The following is a 6,902-nucleotide window of genomic DNA, read 5'->3' as shown; positions in this document are numbered from 1 at the left end:
TTCATGGATAGAAGATTTATTCTTACCATAGCTCTTAGCAACCTCTGATATGAATTTGTTTCTGTTTCCTTATTAAGTAGAGAACTTTCCCCTTTTCACTTAAAGGTAGCACTTTAGGGCTTCTCTTTGGCATACCCAAATTGCCAGCATCACTACTCTTGCACTTTGGGGCCTTTATTGAGTAAAATAAGGGGTATTTGAACACAAGCAATGTGAGGACAGTAGCTCAGATAACTCAGATGGCTACTGACTGACTAACCGTGGGTGGCTTACTACACAGCGTGGATATGCTGGACAAATAGATGATTTACTTCCCAGGCGGGATGGAGCAGATGAGGCGAGGTTTCATCATGCTGCTCACAACAGGGAAATTGAAAACTTATGAATTGTTTATTTCTGGAATTTTTCATGTAATAATCTCAGATCGCGGTTGACTGTGGGTAAGAAACAAAGGATGAAAGGGGATTACTGCTATTCATTTTAATTCCAAGGGCCTTGGTTCTTCCTAATCCCACACTTCAATGCAGCATTATTTAGACATACCACCCAAAACGTGGACCTTAGGCTGCTTTTGAGTTGGTACTCATGAAGCAAATCATGCTGTTTTATGCCCAAGGGCCCCTGCTCTGGGCGGCTAGGCAAACGAGCATAATACATGGAGGTGCTGGGGATTGAACCCAGGGCCTCGTGCTTGCTAAGCACGCGCTCTACCACTGAGCTACCCCCCCTGAGAGCTTTCTTTACTACTATATTTTATAACTGGCTGTCACTGTTATCTGCTCGTGTCCTACGATTTAAACCGAGGTCAAAGTCTACTCTATTCTACTCTACTGTTTCTGAAACCCTCAAGTTGCATTCTGGACCGAAAGATCCCTTTAGTGCTATTAGGGTCTTTCATAATGGCGGACCCTCCAAGGACTGTTCCTAGGGAACTTCCCGAATGGCAGCTTTTGTCCACCATCAAGGAGAATCCCAGCTAGAAATATTATCTTAAATAGTCAACTTCCTACTTTTCTGTCTACAGTGCTCCCAGAAAAACGTAAACGGTACTGCCAGGGAATACTAAGACCAGTACCAGGAGAGCTACTCAGGGAACGTAGGTCCAAGAGAGGAGATAAGACTGGAGGGGAATTAATTCACAATATCAGCGTGAGATGAAGAGCAAAGCGTGTGTCAGTCACAACTCTCCCAAGCCGCTGGGCCCAGCGTCTACGGAAGCGTGGAAGCGGCATTCTGTCCAAGACGCTGCTCACTGGCTGAGATCCCTAGAGAGCGAAGACCAGAAAGAAAACAGCTCCAGGCAACTTTCACCTCTTTCAGGCAAAATCCTTTCACAGTGAGGCGAACACAAAGAAAGCAAGAGGAACGAATTTGCTCTTTTTAAGGCCTCCCTGCCTTAAAAAGAACACAGGTCCTCAGACCCTGTGTTCCTGGAGCACAAAAGGTAAGGGTTTCCTGCCTTTATTCAACATGCGTGCCACAGTCAACCCAGACAAGTGTTTTGGAGACAATGGGGGTTGGGGGCAAGAATGTAAGTAATTTAAGAACTCCGCCAGGTGACTGAAAATCAGCACGGTTTGTTGACAAGTGGAATGTCTGAGAACGAAGGAGAACTGAAGAGGAGGACGAGAAGAAGGAAGGAGATAGAGCGTGGAGGGTATTATGGGCGAGAGTGGGGAAAGGGGAAGAGATGAAGCAGCGAAAGACGAAGAAGAACAAGAGGACGAGAAGACAGGAAGCGGGTTCAGGCAGGGGACTTGAAACACCATCAGCATTTAAATAGGAAGGGGGACTGGACGTATCCAAGTTCCCCTATCTGTCGCGTTTTCACCAGGCCCATGGCAAGACAGAAGGTTCCACTCTTCTAAACAAAGTAGGCTGAAAACGTAGGTCCTGCACGAAGATTTGGTTTGGTTTGTTCTAGATTGTCGAGGGTGAGAGCAATTCGTTGCTCTTTTCCTCTCTGGATAAACAGGTTGAGCGCTTCACCAGGCGTTCGTGTGGCTGAATTTTTGTGCAATAGGTACTGGGAATGGCAGTTTTTTTTGTTTTTTGTTTGTTTGTTTGTTTGTTTTGAGACGGAGTGTCGCTCTATTGTCCAGGCTGGAGTACAGTGGCGCGATCTCGGCTCACTGTAAGCTCCGCCTCCCGGGTTCACGCCATTCTCCTGCCTCACCCTCCCAAGTAGCTGGGATTACAGGCAGACACCACCACGCCTGGTTAATTTTTCAATTTTTTTTTTTTTAATAGAGACGGGTTTCACTATGTTGGTCAGGCTGGTCTCGAACTCCTGACCTCGTGATCCGCCCGCCTCGGCCTCCCAACGTGCTGGGATTATAAATGTGAGGAATGGCAATTTTATAAAGAACATCTTGAAAGCCACGCCTGGACTCTTTCGGTGTTCTTTACTTGCATCCTGCACTTGTCTTAGCTGGAGTCAGAAGAGAAACAATTTGAACAGAGAAAATATGTTTGCCATAGCGTTGTAGAACCACACTATTGTCTGCCTCATCTCATAGGGATTAATTAATGGGCTGAAGATGAGGGACCATTCTGACAGGAGTGTAATGACATCTCATTATGGTTTTATTTTGCATTTTCCTAATGGTTAATGATGCTGAACATCTTTCCATGTGCTTCTTTGCTATCTGTATATTTTCTTTGGTAAAATATTTCTTTATATCATGTTCTAATTAATTTTTTGTTTTTTACTGTTGAGATTGGAAGTTATATTCTAGTTCTTTATATGTTGATACTAGGCCCTTATCAAATGTGTGGATTTATGTCTGCCACTTTCTTATTTGATTTCCATTTGTTCTCTCTGGTGTTTTTGTTGTAGCATTAGTTGTTCCATTATCCTTTTTCTACCTTTTTTTGGATGTCTTTGATTTTTTTTTGTATTCCATTTTAACTTAATCATTGGCTTTTTCTCTATATCTTGTTACTTTAGTGATTGCTCTGTGGTTTAGTGATTACAATATGCATGCCATCCGCTTAGACTTCATAAAAGTCCAGCACCAATATAGGATCCTTTACCCCTTCACCAACTTTGTTATAGTTGTCAAATGTATTACACTGACACATGGACAATTCCACTAGATAGCACCCATATATATTTAAAATAACCTAGGAGAAAAAAATTATTTTATGTTATCACAGATATTTATCATTTCAGTGGCTCTTCCTTCACTCCTGAAGATCCAAGTTTCCCTCTGATATCATTTCCTTTTACCCTGAAGAATTTTCTCAGTATTTCTTGCACAGAAGATTTGATGGTAATGCATTCTTGTAGCTTTCCTTCTTTGAGAATACCTTTATTTTCTCCTCATTTCTGGATTGTCTCTCTAGATACTGAATTCTGGATTAATATTTCCTTTATCATTTTAAAGATGTTGTTCCACTGTCTTTTGACTATCATAGTTTCTGAAAGAAAAATCCACATATTTGGATTGTGGTCTCTGTTTTAAAATTGTGTTATTTTCTGTAGTTGTTTCCAAGATTATTTTTTGTTTGTTTTTAAGTAGGGTCTCACTTTGTCACTCAGGCTGGAGTGCAATGGTGCGGTCACAGCTTGTTCCAGCCTCGATCTTCTGGGCCCAAATGATCCTCCCACCTCAGCATGCCTCTCTGCCTTCTGTAGCTGGGACTTACAGACATGCACTACCATGCCTGGCTAAGATAGCTTCCTTCCTTCCTTCCTTTCTTTCCCTTCCTTCCTTCCTTCCTTCCTTTCCCTTCCTTCCTTCCTTCCTATTTTTCCCTTTCTTCCTTCCTTCCTTCCTTCCTCTTCTTTTTTTTTGAGATGGAGTCTCACTATGTTGCCCAGGCAGGTCTCAATCTCCTGAGTCCATTGATCCTCTTGCCTCAGCCTCCCAAAGTGCTGGGATTACAGGCATGAGCCACCATGACCAGCTCCAAGATTTTTAAAAAAGCTTTTATTTTCAGCAGCTGGATGATAATGTGTCTAATTAGTTTTTTAAATTTTGATTGGAAGTTTCTTGAATCTGTAAATTTACATCTTATTTTTGTCATTATTTATGTAAATATTTCTCTACACCAGTCTTTTTCCTCCTGAGACTCCAATGACATCTATTTTAGACTACTTGATATTATTCTACAGGACCTTGAATTCATTGTTTTCAGTCTTTTTTTTTCTCTCTCTTCCCATTAAATTGAATGGTTTCTATTGATTTATCTTTAAGTTAATTGATTTTTTTTTCTCTACATCTCCACTGAGTCTATCCATTGAACTTTTAATTTCAGATATTATATTTCAGGTCTAAAATTTCCAGTTGGTTTCTTTTTCAATACTTTCTATTTCTTTTTGTTTTTTTGAGACAGGGTCTTACTCCAAGGCCCAGGCTGAAGTACAGTGGTATGTTCATAGCTCACTGCAGCCTTGAATTCCTGAGCTCAAGCAGTCCTCCCATCTCAGCCTCCTGAGTAGCTGGGACTATAGGTGCCTACCACCACACCTAGCTTTTTTTTTTTTTTAACCTTTGATAGCAGATATCTCTAGCTGTGTTGCCCAGGCTGCTCTCAAATTCTTGATCACAAGCAATCCTCCCACTGAGCGCCCGTAAAGTCCTGGGATTACAGTTGTGAGCCACCATGCCTGACCAGTTTCTATTTCTTTTAATAAAAATTTTTACATTTTGGTTCATTAAAGTATGCTTGGCATAGAAAACAATTAAAATAGACACTGGAAAGTCCTCATCTGATAATTTCAATATCTGAGTCACCTTGGATTTGCCATTTATTAATTGTATTTTGTCTTGAAGATTGAATATATCCCCCCGGATCTTTGTATGTTGAGAAATTTTTTATTGTGATGATTTTGTGGAGAATGCTTGATTTATTTATTTGTTTTTAGCAGGTAACTTACCTGATTAGTTCAGAATGAAAGTTTTATGTCTCAGCCAGGCATGGTGGCTCACGCCTGTAATCCCAGCACTTTGGGAGGCGGAGGTGGAGGCGGGCCGATCACAAGGTCAGGAGATCGAGACCATCCTGGCTAAAACGGTGAAACCCCGTCTCTACTAGAAATACTAAAAATACAAAAATACAAAAATTAGTTAGCTGGGCATGGTGGCAGGCACCTGTAGGCCCAACTACTTGGGAGGCCGAGGCAGGAGAATGGCATGAACCTGGGAGGCAGAGCTTGCAGTGAGTGGAGATCGCGCCACTGAACTCAAGCCTGGGTGACACAGCGAGACTCTGTCTCAAAAAAAAAAAAAGTTTTATTTTCAAAGCTTTTGTTATGCTGCTTCAGGTCTTCCCTTGAGCATGTCCCACTTGGTGTTAGTCTGAGATGGAGGTCTTCGTATAAATATACTTTTAGTTTGGAAAGAATTTGTTATGCTGTTCTGGTTCTGTCTATAGCATGCACAGCTCAGAGCTAAGCCCAAGACGTATGTGGCTTTATATACAGATTTTAAGGAATCCTTTCTTCAGTCTTTCAAGATTCTCCTTAACTCTTCAGACTTTTCTCAACTTTTCCTTGATAATTTGGCTAGAAATATGGAGTTTCTGTCACAGTTTCTGTTGCCTACACAACTGCTTCATGATTGGGGCTCACTCTCAGTAAAGAGCTGTGAGAAAAATACTAAAAATAAAAGAACTCATCTTTAATTCCTTGCAGGTCACCCTTCCAAGTTTTTATTACCTCCATAATCTAATTGCTTTTGTTTGCTTGGTAAGTTTGGCAGGTGTGGGGCGGTGTGTGTGTGTGTCCCCTCTTCCCATAATTTTTGCTATAATCAGCAAGATATATTGTGATGGGATTATGCAAACATAGAAAACCTGGAATCTTCTGCTTGTAAAATTTTACTTTCAGTTCTTGAAACGTTGGGCTTGATTCTTAGAGCTCCCAAGGGAAAAATGCTTCACCAGAGGCCACCAAAGGAACAGTTCCATTAAACCAGAAGTTGAGAATGACACTTTACCACTTTGGCCTTTTTGTGCCAATAAACCAGCAGGCAAGGAAGGGGCTTACTTTATTGCTCATGGTGATTGATCCTGATACCAACTTAAATTGGGGTTTTTGTTACTACACAAATGGGGTCATGAAGGAATATGTCTGGAATTTAAGGGGGTTTTTAGCAGTGCCTTTCAGTAATATCATCCACTGTGATTAAAGTCAATCAAAAACTAGAACAATCTTTTGTACAGAGCACTGCTAAATGTCATAAACTCTCTAGGAGTGAAGGTTTGGTTTACCCCAACAGGCAAAGAGCCTTAACCTGCTGAGGTACTTGCTGAAAGCAAAGAGAATATGGAGTGAAAGAGATAATTACAAATACCAATCAGCTGCAGATACAAGTACTCTAATAGTTGTGAACATTCTTTCTTTGTGTGTTTATCGTAACCAGTCTTTTTTCTTTCCTTTTCTGGCTCACCCACTGTATTAGTTTCCTAGGGCTGCTATAACAAATTATCACAAACTCAGTAGCTTAAAACAATGGAAATTTATTCTTTCATAGTTCTGGAGGCAAGAAGTGTGAAATCGAGGTATGAACAGGGTCATATTTTCTCTGAGACTCTGGGTAGAATCTTCCCTTGCCTTGTCTTAGCTTCTGATGGTGGCCATCAATAGTTTGTATTCTCTGGCTTGTAGCAGCATCACTCCAATCTCTGCCTCTCTGGTCACATGGCATTCTCACAGTGTCTCTGTATACAAATTTCTCTCTTCTTGCAAGGACATCAGTCATATTGGTTTAGAGTCCACCTTAATAATCTTGTCTTAACTTGATTACATCTGCACAGACTCTATTTCTAAATAAGGTCACATTCTGAGGTTCCAAGGAGTTTATGGTTTGGGGGGAAGGACACTATTAACCCAGCACAACTACCATCTAACATAAGATATATTAATACTAGTTACATTTATATCCCTGAATTTA

At 41.0% G+C, this 6,902-nt stretch overlaps 1 non-coding gene across 1 annotated transcript; it reads right to left on the bottom strand.

The window, feature by feature from the left end:
- Positions 1-656: 656 nt before the first annotated feature.
- TRNAA-AGC (transfer RNA alanine (anticodon AGC)) lies at positions 657-728 on the bottom strand. Its single transcript has one exon. It is a non-coding gene; the product is annotated as a tRNA-Ala (tRNA).
- Positions 729-6,902: the final 6,174 nt, after the last annotated feature.

Source organism: Pongo pygmaeus, chromosome 5 (genome assembly GCF_028885625.2).
Source record: "Pongo pygmaeus isolate AG05252 chromosome 5, NHGRI_mPonPyg2-v2.0_pri, whole genome shotgun sequence".
Classification (NCBI taxonomy): Eukaryota; Metazoa; Chordata; class Mammalia; order Primates; family Hominidae; genus Pongo; species Pongo pygmaeus.
Note: the sequence above shows the minus strand (reverse complement) of the source record. Positions and strands in the feature narration are given on the sequence as shown.